Source organism: Danio rerio, chromosome 7 (assembly GCF_049306965.1).
Source record: "Danio rerio strain Tuebingen ecotype United States chromosome 7, GRCz12tu, whole genome shotgun sequence".
In the NCBI taxonomy this organism is placed as follows: Eukaryota; Metazoa; Chordata; class Actinopteri; order Cypriniformes; family Danionidae; genus Danio; species Danio rerio.
This window is the reverse complement of record NC_133182.1, coordinates 15,215,977-15,232,984: the sequence shown is the minus strand read 5'-3', so window position 1 is coordinate 15,232,984 and position 17,008 is coordinate 15,215,977. Positions and strand designations below refer to the sequence as shown.

At 38.8% G+C, this 17,008-nt stretch overlaps 1 protein-coding gene across 1 annotated transcript in view; it reads left to right on the top strand.

Annotated features, from left to right (window-relative positions):
• The first annotated feature begins 1,374 nt into the window (after nucleotides 1-1,374).
• The window catches only part of si:dkey-172h23.2, a 34,280-nt gene continuing 18,646 nt past the window's right edge, over nucleotides 1,375-17,008 (top strand). Inside the window, 1 exon segment of the mRNA NM_200799.1 lies at nucleotides 1,375-1,480. The gene's annotated coding sequence lies outside the window, so the exon portion shown is untranslated.

Sequence of the window (17,008 nt, the reverse complement as noted above, 5' to 3'; positions counted from 1 at the left end):
GATTGGCCCGTGATGAATGAGTGACTCAGACCCGATAGAGGACTCGAGAGGTGAGCGGATTAATTATTTTTCTGGCTCTAAACGCATATGATTGGCTTCTGCCAATGTGATGAAGACTTGAAATTAACGATACTACCTGCACAAATGTGCGCACGCGCGGATGAAGGGGACTCATATTAGGAGTCATATAGGAGTCATATTAAAGATTCGTCCAAAATGAACGAATCTGTCATGAACTACCAATCACTAGGGAAAACCCGAGGCTTCTGGAGAAAACTCACAGGGAGACACAGGGAGAACATGCAAACTCCACACAGAAATGCCAACTGACCCAACCGGGACTCGAACCAGTGACTTTCTTGCTGTGACGCAACGTTGTTAGCCACTAACCCACCGTGTCACCTTATGCCCTCGTGCAATGTTTATCTTAGTAAAGAAATATCACAATATTTCAAGAGTTCACACTTAGCTGATAATCAATAAAGTGTATTTGGCATGCTGTCCCGGGAGAGAGCCCTGAGCTCGTAATATCCTCGAGCCCGGGGCTCCCTCCCGTTAGAAGGGCGAGAGGGGAATTTGAGGTCAGATAGGTCTCGAGAACTCCCCTGCTTGTCACCGTGAGAATTGTAAACTCAGGTTGTATTGGGTGATAATTTGTTTTAGTCGATTGGCTATGGTTTAAGTTTTTGGACAGTGGGAGGAAACCGGGGAACCCGGGGAAAACCCACGCGAACATGGGGAGAACATGCAAACTCCACACAGAAACACCAACCGGCCCGATAAGTTGGACTGGCGGTGTTCTTGCTGTGAGGCAACAGTGCTAGCCACTGGGCCACCGTGTCGCCCGATCAGAAAAAGTGGGAGGATGTAGGGGTGGAAAGGGGGGGAGCTTCAAGACGAAGATAACTGGAGTGAAAAACTCAGGTTATTTATAATGCTTCCGTAATGATCTAATAGGGCTGATTACGGAGCTAACAAGGAGCCAGCCGTGTTGATTATAAGCACGTGATCCTCTCGAAATTAGTTTATGAATAAACCACACATATTTTTCTGTAATATCGTGCCGCCCTAGTTCCTCTATAAAACCTGATGTCATTAAAGCAATACAGGTAAATATGGACCCGTAAAAAGAGTGAGCGTTCCCTCAGGGAGTAAATCAGCAGGAACAAACAGCAGCTCTTTGAAAGCATCAGGTAGGAGAACATTAACCAGACGGTGCAGTGAACAGCAGTGGCCTCTGTTACTCAAGTGCTCTTGGAAACAGACACCTGAGCCTCCCCCACCCCATGACATCACACGCCTCTTATCTGCTGCCAAACACAAAGCCGCATTTAGCTCGCAGTAATCGGCGCTGTGACCTAACCTGCCGCGCACGGAAGATGCAGGAGGACTCAGGTGTGCTCTCTGCTAATGTTGATTCTCATAATATGCTGAAATAATGGATTTATAAGCTCCGCTGGACTCCGCTCGGAGGCCTGAGGTATGATGTGTTTGTTGTAATGTGAGGGAGAAATGCATGGGAAATACTGTATGTGTATTAAACCTGTGGCGTGAGTTCGGATGACAGAGATAAATGGGTTGTGTTATTGGTAGCAGAAGTGAAATTAGAATTTATTTGACAAAGGTTTAAAATCTTTAACTGAATTTTGAAGTCATGTCATGCTGTTGTAGCATGTAGGGATTTTGACAGAAGTGTTTTTGGGTCATCAACACTCTTAAAGATCTTATTGGTCTCTAATGGTTCCATGAAGAGCATTGCATGTGTACTGTGAACTTTTCCTTTGCACTAAATGTACTTTACTTTTATTGAAATGTTCACACTAGGATAAACCATTGCTCCTTTAATGATTGTTTACAGGTTCTCTGAGGAGCCAAAACAACTTTTCAGTAGCTATGTTTCCATCCAAAAATGCAAACTTTTTGCACAAAACTGGAATATCACATAAAAGACGTGCAAATAAAGCAGCGTTTCCATCCAACGAGTCAAATCGAACAAAATTGTCACTTCCTGATTAACCGCCGCCAAATATCACCAGTAAAAACGGTATTTGCTGCGTTAAAAGCTGCGTAAATCTTTTCTTCATTTAATAAATGACTTGCACCTCAGAAGACACTTGTCGACATGCAATGAACGTGTGGTGGCGCTTAAAGGTGTGAGACGCGGAGCACAGACGTTCTTGACTACTCTGGAGGTAATTAAACATATATTAACACTAATACTGAAATGGTGTCTTAGAATAACCAAAACAACATTTGAGATGCTTTATAACAGTGGTCACCAAACTTATTCCTGGAGGGCCGGTGTCCCACAGATTTTTGTTCCAACCCTAATCAAACACACCTGAACAAGCTAATCAAGGTCTTACTTTGTATACTTGAAACATCCAGGCTGGTGCGTTGAGGCAAGTTGGAGCTAAACCAGGACCGAGATTGGTGACCCCTGCTTTATAATGTGCCCAGCCTGCTGGTGGTGTGTCCATTCACACACATTTTTATCCTCACATGATCTCTTATAACAAAATCACATGCCTTTTTTTTTTTTTTAAAGCGCATGCTGGAATTTTTTGGTAAAAGTGTTTCCGTCACAGTTTATGCGCATCTTTTCTTATAAAATAAAAAGTTTTATTCTACTCCGTTATGCACATACATTTTTTACACATTTTTAAAATGTATGCGCATCTTGGCGTTTCTATCAACCAATTTTTTTATGCGCACACCCAAAATGTTCATAAAAGTAGGTGGATGGAAACATAGCTTGTGGCATTGCTGTAACCCCCCCCCCCTTTTTCTTTTTAAAGAAAGCGGAGGATATATATTTAATAATATTTGGTTAAAATACAATAAAATAGTGTGAAATATTATTACTTTTTCAAGATGTAATATAAAGCAAATTTTACACTAGTTTTGTTTTACACTGTAAAAAGTTCATTTAATCATCTTTTACAGTTTATTTTCAACAGGGTATATGCGTAGTTAGTGTTTTTTTTCTCCTACCGATAAACTTCCAGAGAACGGTTAATGTGACTTGTTTCAATTTTAGATACTTTATATTACAGCATTAATGTTGTAATCAGACCCCCTAGTTTTTAACGATTTTTTTGTGTGATTTTATTTTTTTTTTTGCAATTAAAAATGACTGATTTTGTGGTGGTAATTCCCAGAAATTTTCGACTATTTTGCGATTTTTAAAAATATATTTGAATGCAAAAAAATATACGTATTTACCCTACGAGGTCTGAAACATTGACAATGACACAAGTTCTAAAAATAAAGCTTCTATGTTTTGGTCTCTTGTCCAGACAAGATCTTAAATGGTGGGAATTAAGCCAAAGGAAGGTTGTATCACTCTTATTTTTATCCACAATCTTGCTTTCTCTCAGATTTCACTCCCTGGAGCATCTGACATTATGTCACACATAGGACATGCATTAGGGCTTGCCCTACCATAATACACCTAAAACACGGATTGCTGTACATCTTGTCAGTGGCAGGGAAGCGTTTTCTTTTGTTGACTGCAGGGAAAGAGTTAAATGAAATCATTTATCGTTTTGACGCAAACCATAATACCAGCCCTAGATGTAAAACACAACTAATGTTTTTCAATTCGGTCACGTAAAGCAGCCGTCACCCTTGAATCAATCTAAACTCCACCTGTCTGTTTCATTGCTCCGTTTGCAACTTTCTTTTGCAGTCTGAAGCACATGAAACGCCCAATACGATGTCTATATCTCTTCTTTGCTATGGCTTACTGCGCAGGCTGCAAAACAATTTCCGCCCCTCTTATGTTAAGTAATGCTTGTGAGGTCGCAGGTAAGACATGTGCACTGCGTATACAACGTCTATAAGTCAGGTAAAATAATAAAATGCAAACTGAAATAAATATAATTTGATTATATGTTTTGGAATTTGATGTTTAATGATCTTTTTTTGAATGACTTTTACGTTTAATTAAGAATTTTGCAGGATTGCAACAATGTTCGCACTTTAATCTTGAAAAACTATAGAGGGTCTGTGTAATGTATTTAAAATATAATCAGTTAAAAAGACTTAGGCATTAGTTTAATTGTTCAAGTGTAAATGAGATGAAAAGCCGTTTACACGCACACGCCATCAGGATCAGCTCTGTTGAAAATATTGGAGTAAAATAAATGTTCATATTTTAAAGACATGGCGGGGAAAATGTAGTTTAATGCAGTGCTTCTTGTACATTCCGAGACCCACTTTATATCATATATACTTGGTCACTGTAAGTCATTCTTCATATACTCCTATACCAGTGGTCCTCAACCTTTTTATCAGGCCTTGACAATTTTACATAGGTTGTAGATGGCTAGGTCGACCATCAACCATTTTCTCAGAGGATGGTTGGCTGACAAAACATTGCTGCAACTCTGATACAAGTTTTATTTCTAGAGAAAATTACAAAGCACTGCAGTGTTTGGATGTCCTGTGTTTGTCTGCGATTATTAGTCTACCGAAATGTGTATATTCCATACAAGCTGAAGCTATCAGGTCAGTCACGTGACTCGCGGTGTGCTCGCAGGATTCATTCAACTCATCTGGAAGGAGCAAGCCGCACACCTCCATTGTGGTGCTGTGGCACTGATAACAGAAATATATAAAGAAATATATTTCCTTTATATATACAACTGCGGCAGTCATTGCCTTGATAATGTTAGTATAATGTAAACAGCAATATGATCAGATAATACTGTTTTTTTTTCACTCATTTTTATCTGGTATAGTACTTGTCTGGTATAGCATATATAAGTAAACCCCTCACAAATCTAACTTTTGAATTCATATTTATAATAGGAAGCTATACAATATTATATTTGTGCATATACTGTACATTAGATTAGTCAGTACTGAAGCCAAATCTGGAGCTTATCCCTGGACAATATCCCTTTGGCTAAATTGACGGGTCAAAGGTATGTTAATGTAGCTTCCCTCGTTCACTTGATGAACACTCTAAAGTGTGTCTGAAGTGTAATAAAGCCTAGGCTAGTTATTAAACAGTAGATAGTGCTCTAGGTTAGTTTTTAACAGTAAATGGTGCTCTAGGTTAGTTTTTAAACAGCAAATGGCGCTCTAGGCTAGTTACTAAACAGTAAATGGTGCTCTAGGCTAGTTTTTAATAGCAAATGGTGCTCTAGACTAGTTACTAAACAGTAGATGGCGCTTTAGGCTGATTATTAAACAGTAGATGGTGCTCTAGGTTAGTTTTAACAGCAGATGGCACTCTAGGCTAGTTATTAAACAGTAGATGGTGCTCTAGGTTAGTTTTTAATCGCAAATGGTGCTCCAGGCTAGTTACTTAACAGTATGTAGTGCTCTAGGTTAGTTTTAACAGCAGATGGCACTCTAGGCTAGTTATTAAACAATAGATGGTGCTCTAGGTTAGTTTTAACAGCAGATGGCACTCTAGGCTAGTTATTAAACAATAGATGGTGCTCTAGGTTAGTTTTAACAGCAGATGGCACTCTAGGCTAGTTATTAAACAATATATGGTGCTCTAGGTTAGTTTTAACAGCAGACGGCACTCTAGGTAGACCGCGTGATCAGGGGGCCCCGCGTTTTTGTCATTGATTGATTTGACGCACATCATAATACCAGCCATACATGTAAAGCACAAATAATGTCTTGTGGTCGCCACCCTTGAACCAATCTTATCTCCACCTGTCTGTTCATTGCTCTGTTTGCTCCAACTTTTTTTTCAGTCTGAAGCTCGTCAAACGCACAAAACGGCCAATTCGCGCCATTAGATGTCTATATCTCATCTTTGCTATGACTTCACATGTAAATAATTTGCGCTTAATCTGTATCAAAGACTAGAATACACAAGATATGTCACTCGTATACTTTTAAATGGGGAAAAGTATAACTGTCAATATGGCGAATGAAGCCTCGCTTTCAAATACAGGAGCCTAACAGTGATCGCTAAATGGTGAATAAAGCCTGCCTTCTAGTACAGGAGCAAATTAGCGATCGCAATAGAATGACAAATCTCTGGGGGAGGGGCTCAGACCAGGCTTTGTCTACATCTGCTTACTGCACAAGCTGAACCCCCCCCCCCCCATGTAATGTAATGATTGTGAGGGTGCAGGTGAGCCATTTATAAGTCATGTATAACAACAAATTGCAAACTGAAATAAATCTCATTTGATTCTATGTTTTGGAATTTGACGTTTTATGAGAATATTTACATTTTTTTGCGATTATTATTTTTTGCGTTTAATTAAAAATTCATTCATTCGGCGGGTTCTTTCCGCTGTGGTGACCCCAGATTAATAAAGAGACTAAGCCAAACAGAAAATGAATGAATAAACAATTAAGAATTTTGCAGATCACAAAAATTTGCCACTTTGTTGATTTTGCATTGAATTTAGCGATCGCGGAATCGTGAAAAACTAGCGGGTCTGACTAGTAGATGCTGCTTTCTAATTGGCTGTTCGTTATCGCTGTTGTTATTTTCAATCAGAACACATTTCACACGAAAGGATCTGAATCACGACAGCTCCAGATATTTTGCATGCCAAATATCCCACGGGTATCTGCGACTCATCAGCGATTCTCTCTGAACGCCTCTTTGATAGTTTACACTGTGTGATCGACACTCGCATGCACGAGCTCTGATTTGCCTGTGATTTCAGGCATTTGTCAGCAATTTCTCAAATCCTGTCGGCGAGTCAAAATCGGGGCTAAACTCATGCAGTCTGAACTCTGCTTTACATACATACACCTTGAAACGGTGTAACAGAAAATTTTAGCGGTTTTAAAACTTTAGTGTAAAAGTGCGGTAAACCTTGAAACCGGTTATCGTTCCATGCCTACAAACCAATGATCAAAGATCAGATTTTAGCCTAGGATTACTGGAATATATTATAATATACATTTCCCAAATGTGTCTTAGACAACTGATGTGTGGCTGACTGTGCAGGGATTAATGGAGCGAAAATAAGAGCATTGGTGGAAATCTGCAGTAATTGAATAAGCTTTAATTCAGTCTTTATACATATAATTTACGGTTAAGAATGATGTGGTTTTCCAGCTGTAACTCTATTTCATAGATAGAACATTGGCATTCGTGCTTTGAAGTGTCAATCATTGTCACTATGGAAATTCAAACAAAACAAGTAGTTAAACATCAAGCTCCACCTCTACACCATTCAGCTGAGACCCTCCTCCAAAACACACACACTCACTCACTCACTCAAGCATTACTAATGTTGCTCTCTGGAGAATTATAGAGACTACAAACAGTTACAAATTCACAGCAGCTTTTGAACTGCAGGAAACCACTTCAAAATGTGCACTGATCGGGAGGTGTGGTCTTTTCAGGTCAGAGTAATAAAACAAGCTTTATGTCTCGAATAACATTTGATAATAATACCTGATATCCACACCCAGAAGAACAAGGTATATTTATGCGAATTGTTGAATATTGCACTAATGATCAAATCTCCGGCTATTTTATCCACTTCTTAGTTTTAGTATCTATTTGGCTATTAAATTCTCCGTATGCAGGCAGAAATAGCAGTTTTGTTTTCAGGTTAAGGTGTATTTATTCAAACTAAACATGTTCATACAGGCTGATCTTGCCAAGTGCTCTCTAAGGATGTAAATACGAAGCCTTTCCTGACAGTGTGGCCATGATCAGGTGTCAGTAAGGGATACCAGTATTAGATGTGACTATTGAGTGTTACTGTTCCATGTGCTTGAACACTGTCACACCACAACAAAAACCGCGCTAATTACCTGATACCAAACAGCTTTTAGAGCACTGTGCTCAAGTTTTTACATACAGAGTTGTGAAGGGACTGCATTAACTTATGGATTTTTATTTTCAATTGATATGTATTTTCAAATTGCACAGCCCTACATATATCCTGTGGAAGTGGCTATCAGTGGATTATATTCACTATTGTCGTAAAGTAATAGAAATAGTCAGCAACAATTTTCTGGTACACTCCAAGAAAAAAATGGGTTCTAAACGGTACCACATTAAGGTTTTACAGCTTGTAACAATAGCAGAACCTCTTTTGGTGCTAAATAGAAGTTTCCCTAAATACTATGTTTTGAAAATACTACATAGGACCTTAAAAATCATTGTATATCTTTCGAATATATATTACAATTAATATTAGTAACTCACACACATTAATGTTAGCGAACACCACCTCTAGCAAGAGCGACCTGCCATTCTAACGCTGCGTTCACACCAGACATGCATGAATCGTCAAGTGCGAGTGATTTACATGGTAAGGACGTACTCGCACTATGCTATACGAACCGTGCCCAGTCGTGTTTCCCGGTTCGTTTGAGAATTGTAAGTGCTCTGAAATTGGCTCAGGCACAGTTCAGTTGGCCAGCCCTGGTCAGATTGGAAGAGGTGTGCCAGAGCTCAGTTCAGTTGAGCTTTGGCACGGTAGGCTTGTAGTGTGAGCGCGCCTGAGGCCGAAACTTAAGACCCGAAGTCACTTTAAATGGACTGTTTCATAAGGATTTTTAAATCATTCTTATTTATTTTTCAATGAACGCGAACTGTCGTAGTTTAGTAAAGATGCAAACTTCCTAATACATGCAGCACAAGGACTTTTATAATAATTTATGGGCGTCAAAAGTGGTGCATCTGTAACTAAAGCATTCTTCACTGTGCTGAACAGTCGCATTATCCATTTCGATGACGTAAGCGTACTCGGGTTCGGTAGGTAAAAAATGCAATGTGAGTGCAGGCAAGTCAATGCAAAGACACGAATAGGCATCCTGCAGCGCGATATGTGTGAATGAGGCGGCATGAATGATGCAATTCGTAACAACGAAGCAGCGTAAGTTGAGCGTTTAACGCGTTTGATTCGCTAAATGTGCATTTCATGCAAATCGCTCGAGTTGGAAAATCTAAGCTTAAGCGTACATTCATGCTGCGTTAACAAATCAGGAGCTTGCTATTGTAGGTGAGTGATTATGATGTAGTGCCTGTTGTTGGTGTCCTGAGGGGAAATCCTCCTGCCAACACTGGACAACAGCTCATCAAACTTTTCTCGGCTCAATCACAAGCACCCCTGAAAGCTTCCATCATTCTGGTATAGTTTCTGGAGGACTCATCTCTAGTCTTCCTAAAGCACATAAAAACAGCTAATCTCTAATCAAAATTAATGTTAGTCATTTAGCAACAAAGCTAAAGTCACCGGGCAGACAGAAGCCTTGACCATGATGAGAATCCGTGTCTATTGTGAAGCGAAATTGACGTGCGAATAAAGTGAGTAAACTCAAAATGTTAAAGCTTCTGTTTACGTGCGAATAGTGAAATTTATTTACACGTTCCGTGTCTGGAGTGAACACAGCATAACGATCCAAAGTGTTTACATGTTTTCTAGTGAAATAAACTAATTAAAGGTAATTTGTGTAGTGAGGCTTTCGTAATGATTTTTGAGTGCTAGTCAAATTCTGTTTATAGAAGATGTTTAATAGCCCTGGTCTTCGTATTAATGTACATTTGTACATTTGCATTTGGGGAAACCCAAGTTTAAATTGCAATAATATAAAAAAGTTTTGAGACTCCACCATCAGACAACTACTGTCATACAGTAGCATATCTGAAATACAGTGAATGCTATTTGTTTATTTTCATAGAACTGTCTCTAATTGTCTTTGAACATGTATGTATTTACCAGTGGTGAAGCCAGAGGGGTGTCTGAGGTGGCACTGAACACCTCTGATATGATTGGCCACCCCAATACTTAACTACCTACTTTCAGTTGCTGAGGAGGCACGATGGCTTCGTGGTTAGCATTGTCGCTTCACAGCAAGAAGGTCACTGGTTCAAGTCCCATTTGGGCTAGTTGGCATTTCTGTGTGGAGTTTGCATGTTCTCCCCATGTTTGCGTAGACTTCCTCTGGGTGTTCCGGTTTCCCCCACAACCCAAAGACATGCACTATAAATGAATTGTATGAATTAAATTCAACCCGGCCTCACTGTGGAAACGTAGCCCCGTGGACAACCCGGGAGGTACGTATTCGGGCAGTTTTTGTTTTCGCGGATCCGCGGGCGGCCAGCCGACCCGGCCGCCCTCCTCTTCCTCCTCCTCCTCCTCCTCCTCCTTCCCTAAACCCAAGCGACGGTTTGCAAAAGCCGTCCAGAAAAAAAAAACAGCAAAAGCCCTCGTCTTTGATTTCGACCGCGTTTCCGGATCCCGCCGCGTTCTCACCCTTATTTTTCGGATTCTGTTTTTCATCTTACCTGATTTCCGGAACTGCTCTTCCCCGGACCCGATCCCGGTCGTCTGGTAGCAGAGGCAAGCCGTCAATCGGTGAGCGCGAAGAAAAAGGAGTGGAGCCTTGCCACACTGCCCCACAGCGTTCGCTCGAGAAAAACTAAACACGGCCGTACGTAACCACTAGGCCTGGGGTGTCCACTCTCGGTCCTGGAGGACCGGTGTCCTGAAGAGTTTAGCTCCAACCCTAATCAAACACACCTGAACCAGCTAATCAAGCTCTTACTAGGTATACAAGACACTTCCAGGCAGGTGTGTTGAAGCAAGTTAGAGCAAAAATCAGCAGGACACCGGCTCTCCAGGACTGACTTTTGACTCCAACTGCACTAGGCTATTGGCGCCCACCAATTCTATTGTTTTCAGATGTGAAAGTATGTTGTGGGACTGCTACACAGGAGTTACTATTATGAATTATAAATAGCAAAATTTATTTATTTAAAAAAAAAAGCATGAACGTAAAACCTGAACACCGTTATGAATGTATTAAAACATATGCTTGTTTGTTGTAAAAATTCTCAATAATGGCCAAAAAATAATCATTTGTGCATCTCCCGACTGGAGTATACAGCCATGTTTCTGTTGTAGCTAATGTATTCTGGGAGATTTTTATACCCCTTGGTTTCTAATTTGTCAACCTGATTTCACCAAGTAAGACATGTTCCTGGAGTAACATCTATGTTGATCCTGGAACCACATTCCAATCAGCCAATCAGATTTAAGAGATATGTTTACAGTTTATGTATGCTTAGGGTTAGGTTTGTGCACTTCTACATAATTGTTATCCAATTCGGCCCAATTCAGATTGGGCCGAATTCTTTCTTTAATTAAATATTTTCACTGTAGGACCACCCCAAATTTTAGCTCAGACAGTGGTCTTTATATTGTGCCTTTTGTGTAAAATATTAATTGTGTGTATATAATTGCTGTACAATCAGGCTTAATTGATATGAAAATAAACTAATATAGAGTAAGAGTTCATTATATCACTTGGCGGAGGTGAAAAAAAAAAAAAAAAGCCAAACAAAAAGCAGCTGCTTCTTTGGCAGCCACATTTTAGACTTAATTAAATCTTCACACCTGAGGCACTAATGCAGCCCTGGTTATTTCTACACTTCCAAGACCAATAGCCGAACATGTTATTGCCTGTTTGAAACATTGACTTTACTTGCCACGCCATAAAGTCCAGAGGAAAATCACACAATGCTGATAAATGTGAGGTTTATGCAAACTCAGAGGCTCCATAATTCTTTTCGGCCTCCTTTCAGAGCTTTGACACATGCTGATTATCTCATAATTCAGATAAACTGGCCCAATTATTATAGTCAGATCAAATCATTATAGTTTGTCATTTTCTGCAGACGTTTTTGAAAAAGCCCACAAAAGACATTGATTGCAGGGTCCTTGTGGATGATCGTGTTCAAGTCCCTCACTTGAGGGCAAAATATGCTGAGTTGTTTTGAGCTATTGGAATTTGCTTTTGATTTGACTTCTAATGTTTGCAGTATATTTACACTGTACTATTGAAAAAATGTCTGTCTATCTGATCAAACAACTAAAAAACTAAAATATTCACAAATTTGTTTGCAATTTAAAATACATTTTCTGTTTAATATTGTTCATACTTTGACCCTGGACCACAAAACCTTGACATCTTATGTTACACTGGTATAATTTTGTCAATAGCCAGAAATACATTAGGTCAGAATTATTGATATATTTTTTTATGGCAAAAATCATTAGAATATTAAATAAAAATCATGTTCCATAAAGATATCTTGTGAATTTTTTGCTATAAATATATCAAAACTCTGGACAATTAGTCAAATAAAACAAAATTTTAACCCTTGTGTTTTGTTCAAATGGACTACCCTTTCGTTATGTTAGTGGCTGTTTTTGCCCCATTGGCTTCCATTGTAACAACATCTTGTGAAAACTTGACATCAAATAATCATGTATACTTGGTTGGTGGTGGTTTTCCTTGTTGGCAAGAGGTAAAATGCGCAAATTTTTGTGAGTTGGCACCATTAACCCTTTAGATATGCCTGTACAAAACAACAAATTATAGTGTGTGTGTGTGTGTGTGCATGCATGTGTTGCTATGTTCTGAGAGCTGAAGTGCTTTATTAGATTTTATTTTAGACTTATCAATGTAAGTAAGTTCCCAAAGATCTCTCTCTCACATGACACACACACACACACACACACACACACACACACACACACACACACACACACACACACACACACACACACACACACACACACACACACACACACACTCACTATATTGCATTATAACTCCATATTAAAGCCAGAAACTAAGCTTTTATTTCCACTGCAACTGATGATCAACAGCAAAAATGACAAATTTGACCTCTTCTCAACAGGGAAAACCCCCAACAATCAAGAATGCATAATAATATAATGTCATGTCTTTGCAATAAAAAAAGTCATTTTAATGGAAGTCAATGGGGGCAAAAACAGACACTAACATAACAAAAGGGTAGTCAGTTTGCCCAGAAAGCATTTTTTATTTTTTTTTTTAATTTAAAGCATTTTACCAAAATATGTGTCAAAATAAGATTTGTTATCAAAAAACATTGGATTTGCACATACACTCTCGGACTTGCACTCTCAGGCAAAACCGCTTCCTCTGCAAGTGACGTCTTTTACAATCGACACCTGTACCTGCTTGCATGAAAGCATAGATATTTACATTTGATGTCGCCTACCCTGTTGTCGTCTATAGGAAGGAATACTTCAATAGAGTCACAGGGTTGCACTTTTTTTTTTTGGGGGGGGGGTATACATTGTATACAACTTAAGTATTTAGAATTATTAGACAATGTCATCACTGGCAATGCAAATTAACTGGAAACTTCCGATTTATTTGTGTCTATTGCAAGGGACGTGATAGGAGAGTGCAGGTGTCGATTGTAAATTACGTCACTTGCAGAGGAAGCGTGGATGCCTGAGAGTGCAAGTCCGAGAGTGCAAGCCTTAAAAGTGCTAGTGCAAATCTGCAGCCATACCCTTCTCCCAAATCAACAATCAAAATCACTCCAGAGTGGATGAAAACATCCCCAACAGCACTTGAGGGTTAACTCAGATTCCAGATGTTCACATGGTTGTATTTCAGCAAAGTATCGTCCTAGTATAACAAAACCTACATCACTGGGATGCTTATTTATTTAAAGTTCAGGTGTCTCATTTATGAATGTGGCATTTCCACTCCCTACACAAGAGATCTGTGATGGGAGAATGTACCAAGTAAACATATTTCATTTAAATTTTGACTTAATTGAACCATTCAAACCATCATATGAACCCTAATTATTAATAATAAAAAAAAAGATTCTGGTGTAGGTTTGGGAAGGTAACAGTATGTATAAATCCAGGGGCCGGACTGGGACCAAAAATCAGCCCTGGCACTGTAGCCATATTACCACACCGGCACAGCCCCATACACAGACACGCACATTTACTACTTATATTGGTGTACAGATGGTGAAATAAAATAAGCACTACCATATTTAATAGATATTTAAACATTTGATGTATGTGACTGGAACTAAACAACTCATTTATAACAAATTTATACATGCAATCAGTTCATTCATTTATTTTCTTGTCGGCTTAGTCCCTTTATTAATCTGGGATCTCCACAGCGGAATGAACCGCCAACTTATCCAGCATATGTTTTACGCAGTAGATGCCCTCTAAGCTGCAACCCACTGGGAACCCCCCCCCCACACACACACACACATTCATCTACATTCACTACGGAAAATTAAGCCCACCCAATTAACCTATAGCACATGTGTTTGGACTTGTCAGCGAAACCAGGAGGAAACTTACGAGAACATGCAAACTCCACACAGAAACACCAACAGAAACACCAACTAACTCAGCCGAGGCTAGAAATAACGACCTTCTTGCGCCCCTGCGCTGTGCCCTTTCGACACTATTTCAGTTAATATTATGCATTTGGCAGCATCTGATTTCTTTGAGCTTTTCGGCACCACTTTTTCTTTTTTATGGTCCATCTCTGACATTTAGCTTGTGTTGCACTTAGTTTATTTGACATTCTTGACAGATTTTGATTATGTCTGCGTAACCTCTAATTGGGTCAGACCATTTCGAAACCAGCCGATCATTGTCGATTGGGCCAATGCTTAACATTTATTATTATTATTATTAGTATCATCATCATCATCATCATCATCATAATACTCATATCTTGAAAGAGATAAAAGCTGCCTGCATGTAAAACAATACATATAACAAAAAATAAATAAATTTAAAAAATAGCTCACCGGCTCACATTTAAAGAATGGTCCGGCCCTTCTGGCATTTGCCAGAATTGTCAGATGGCCAGTCCACCCCTGTATAAATCTTGTGGTCCAGAGTCAAATATCTGTTTCTAAATGCTCTACTACTATGAACTCAGGTCTGAGAGGTTTACATATCTTTCTTCTGTTCTTATAAAGTCAGTCTCATTTTTTTTGTTCATTATTTTGACTAAGCCATACTCAGAGATAGAGGTTTCCATTGGTGTTTAATCTGGGAGGAAACCTAAATTTTTACTTGTCACGTGTAGTTGAAAGTGTTTTAGTGAGGTGTGATGAAACAGCTTCCCCTATTAAACTGCTGCTCGTGTTGCTTTTTGTGCTGTTGCACATTTTATGCAATAGAACATTTTGAAAGGAGCACAGAAGAGCCACACCTCAAGGTAGGAAGTGTAGTTTCATCTTTTGATGTTCTAACTGGTGTAGTCGAACTTCACGTATTGGCAAGCATTTGAGGTATAAGCTTATATCAGCTTACATCACAGGTGTACTGTAGGGAAATTTTAGACTACTTAAAGGCAGTTTCACTGGTCATTGGTGTATTCAGGTTCAGCCAGGTATTTTTTTCAGAGAAATTGGCAGATCTTATTGATTTTTATTATTATTGTTATTTTTTATTAATAATGCTTTTAAAGATTTATTTTTGGCATTTTTTTTTGTCAGTAGGTTGACAGGAAGTGAAGTGGGAGAGAGAGTGGGCTAGGATCGGGAAAGGTCCACGAGCTAGGATTCGAACTCGGGGCGCCCAGAGCCCATCCGCACTTTATGTCGGCACACTAACCACTGGGCACTTGCTATTTTTTCTTGTATTTCGTTTCATACTAGTTTGTATGTCTGTAAATGAGAGTATTGAAGAACAAATTTTAATTTTTTGGGGGATTTTGGTTCTTAAAATCCTATTTTAGGGCTCACAGTACAGTATGTGGTTAATTTCCTGAGATTTTGGGATGTCAGTGTGGCTGCGTAAGTAAATTGTATCTCACAAAAGTCACTAAAAATTCACTTCGTCACGCTGAAGAACAAATTATTTTAAAATTAAAAACTTCTATTAAAGAATAATGTACCCATATGTGTGCTAATTAGTAATAACTAATCTGTAATCTAAAAATATTAAAGGTGTTTTACTATCTTTTTTAGATTTATTCATATGAGGCTCTATGTTGTTCAGTCTCAGAGATATTGATGTCAAATTTTCTATTGTCAAACAACATAATTAGTTTAATTCAGTCATTCACTTTCTTTTAGGCTTAGTCCCTTTATTAATCTGGGGTCACCACAGCGGAATGAACCGCCAACTTATCCTGCATATGTTTTACACAGCGGATGCCCTTCCAGCTGCAACCCATCACTGGGAACCATTCAAACTAACTCATTCACACACAAACACTACGGACAATTTTAGCATACCCAATTCACCTGTAACGCATGTCTTTGGACTTGTGGGGGAAACCGGAGCACCTGTAGGAAACCCACACGAACATGGGGAGAACATGTGAACTCCACACAAAAATGCCAACTGACTCAGCTGAAGCTTGAACCAGCAACCCTCTTGCTGTGAGGTGAACATGCTATCCACTGCACCCCCGTGGTGTCTGATTAGTTTCAAATTTTCATAAAAGATATTTGCACTTGTTGAGGCACAGATTCAAGTATAAAATGTACAAACAGGCTTAAAGTAAGATTTCAACTGTAAATTCATGTCAACCTATCTTTAAACTGAAAATAAATAAATAAATAAATTGCCAATGTTTTCAAAGTTTTGCAAGATTTTTTTTTCTTACATTAAGTCAAAAAAAGGAGAGGAATCCCTAATTTTTAAATATGTGATATGAACTTTACTTGTGCTTTTTAAGTAAACATGTCTTGCTTTATGGACCATGATTTGTTTAGCAGAATCAGATGTCAAAAAGTAATGGTTTGTGAGCAGAGGCTTCACTCTTACTTTTGGTTGTGTGAACACTAGGCAGAGAAAACTGCGCACGAGAGAAGAGGATTAGGATGGATATTATTAGAGTTGTCTGTTTATCCTTTCACCTGATCCTCCTTAAATCTGACAAGGCTGCTTTATTTACTGTGCGCTAAAAATTCATTAAGAAAAAAGGACACAATGGATTACACATCAAATTGTTCAATCTACATAGTGTCCAGATTTCACCTCAAAAAACAAAAACAGCAAATAAATATACATTCTGCATGAAGAAAATTAAGCCTATTTTTAAGCACGTTAAGGTGAAAAGAAGAAATTGTGATCAAAGAACAACCTGACATGAAGTACGTTTTTAAAAACTTTATAGCATTGTAAATCGTTGATTATGCTAGTATTCCATGGAATAAGCCAATTTATAGACAAGTTAATTGCCAGGGTATAAACAAATTAAAACTAGT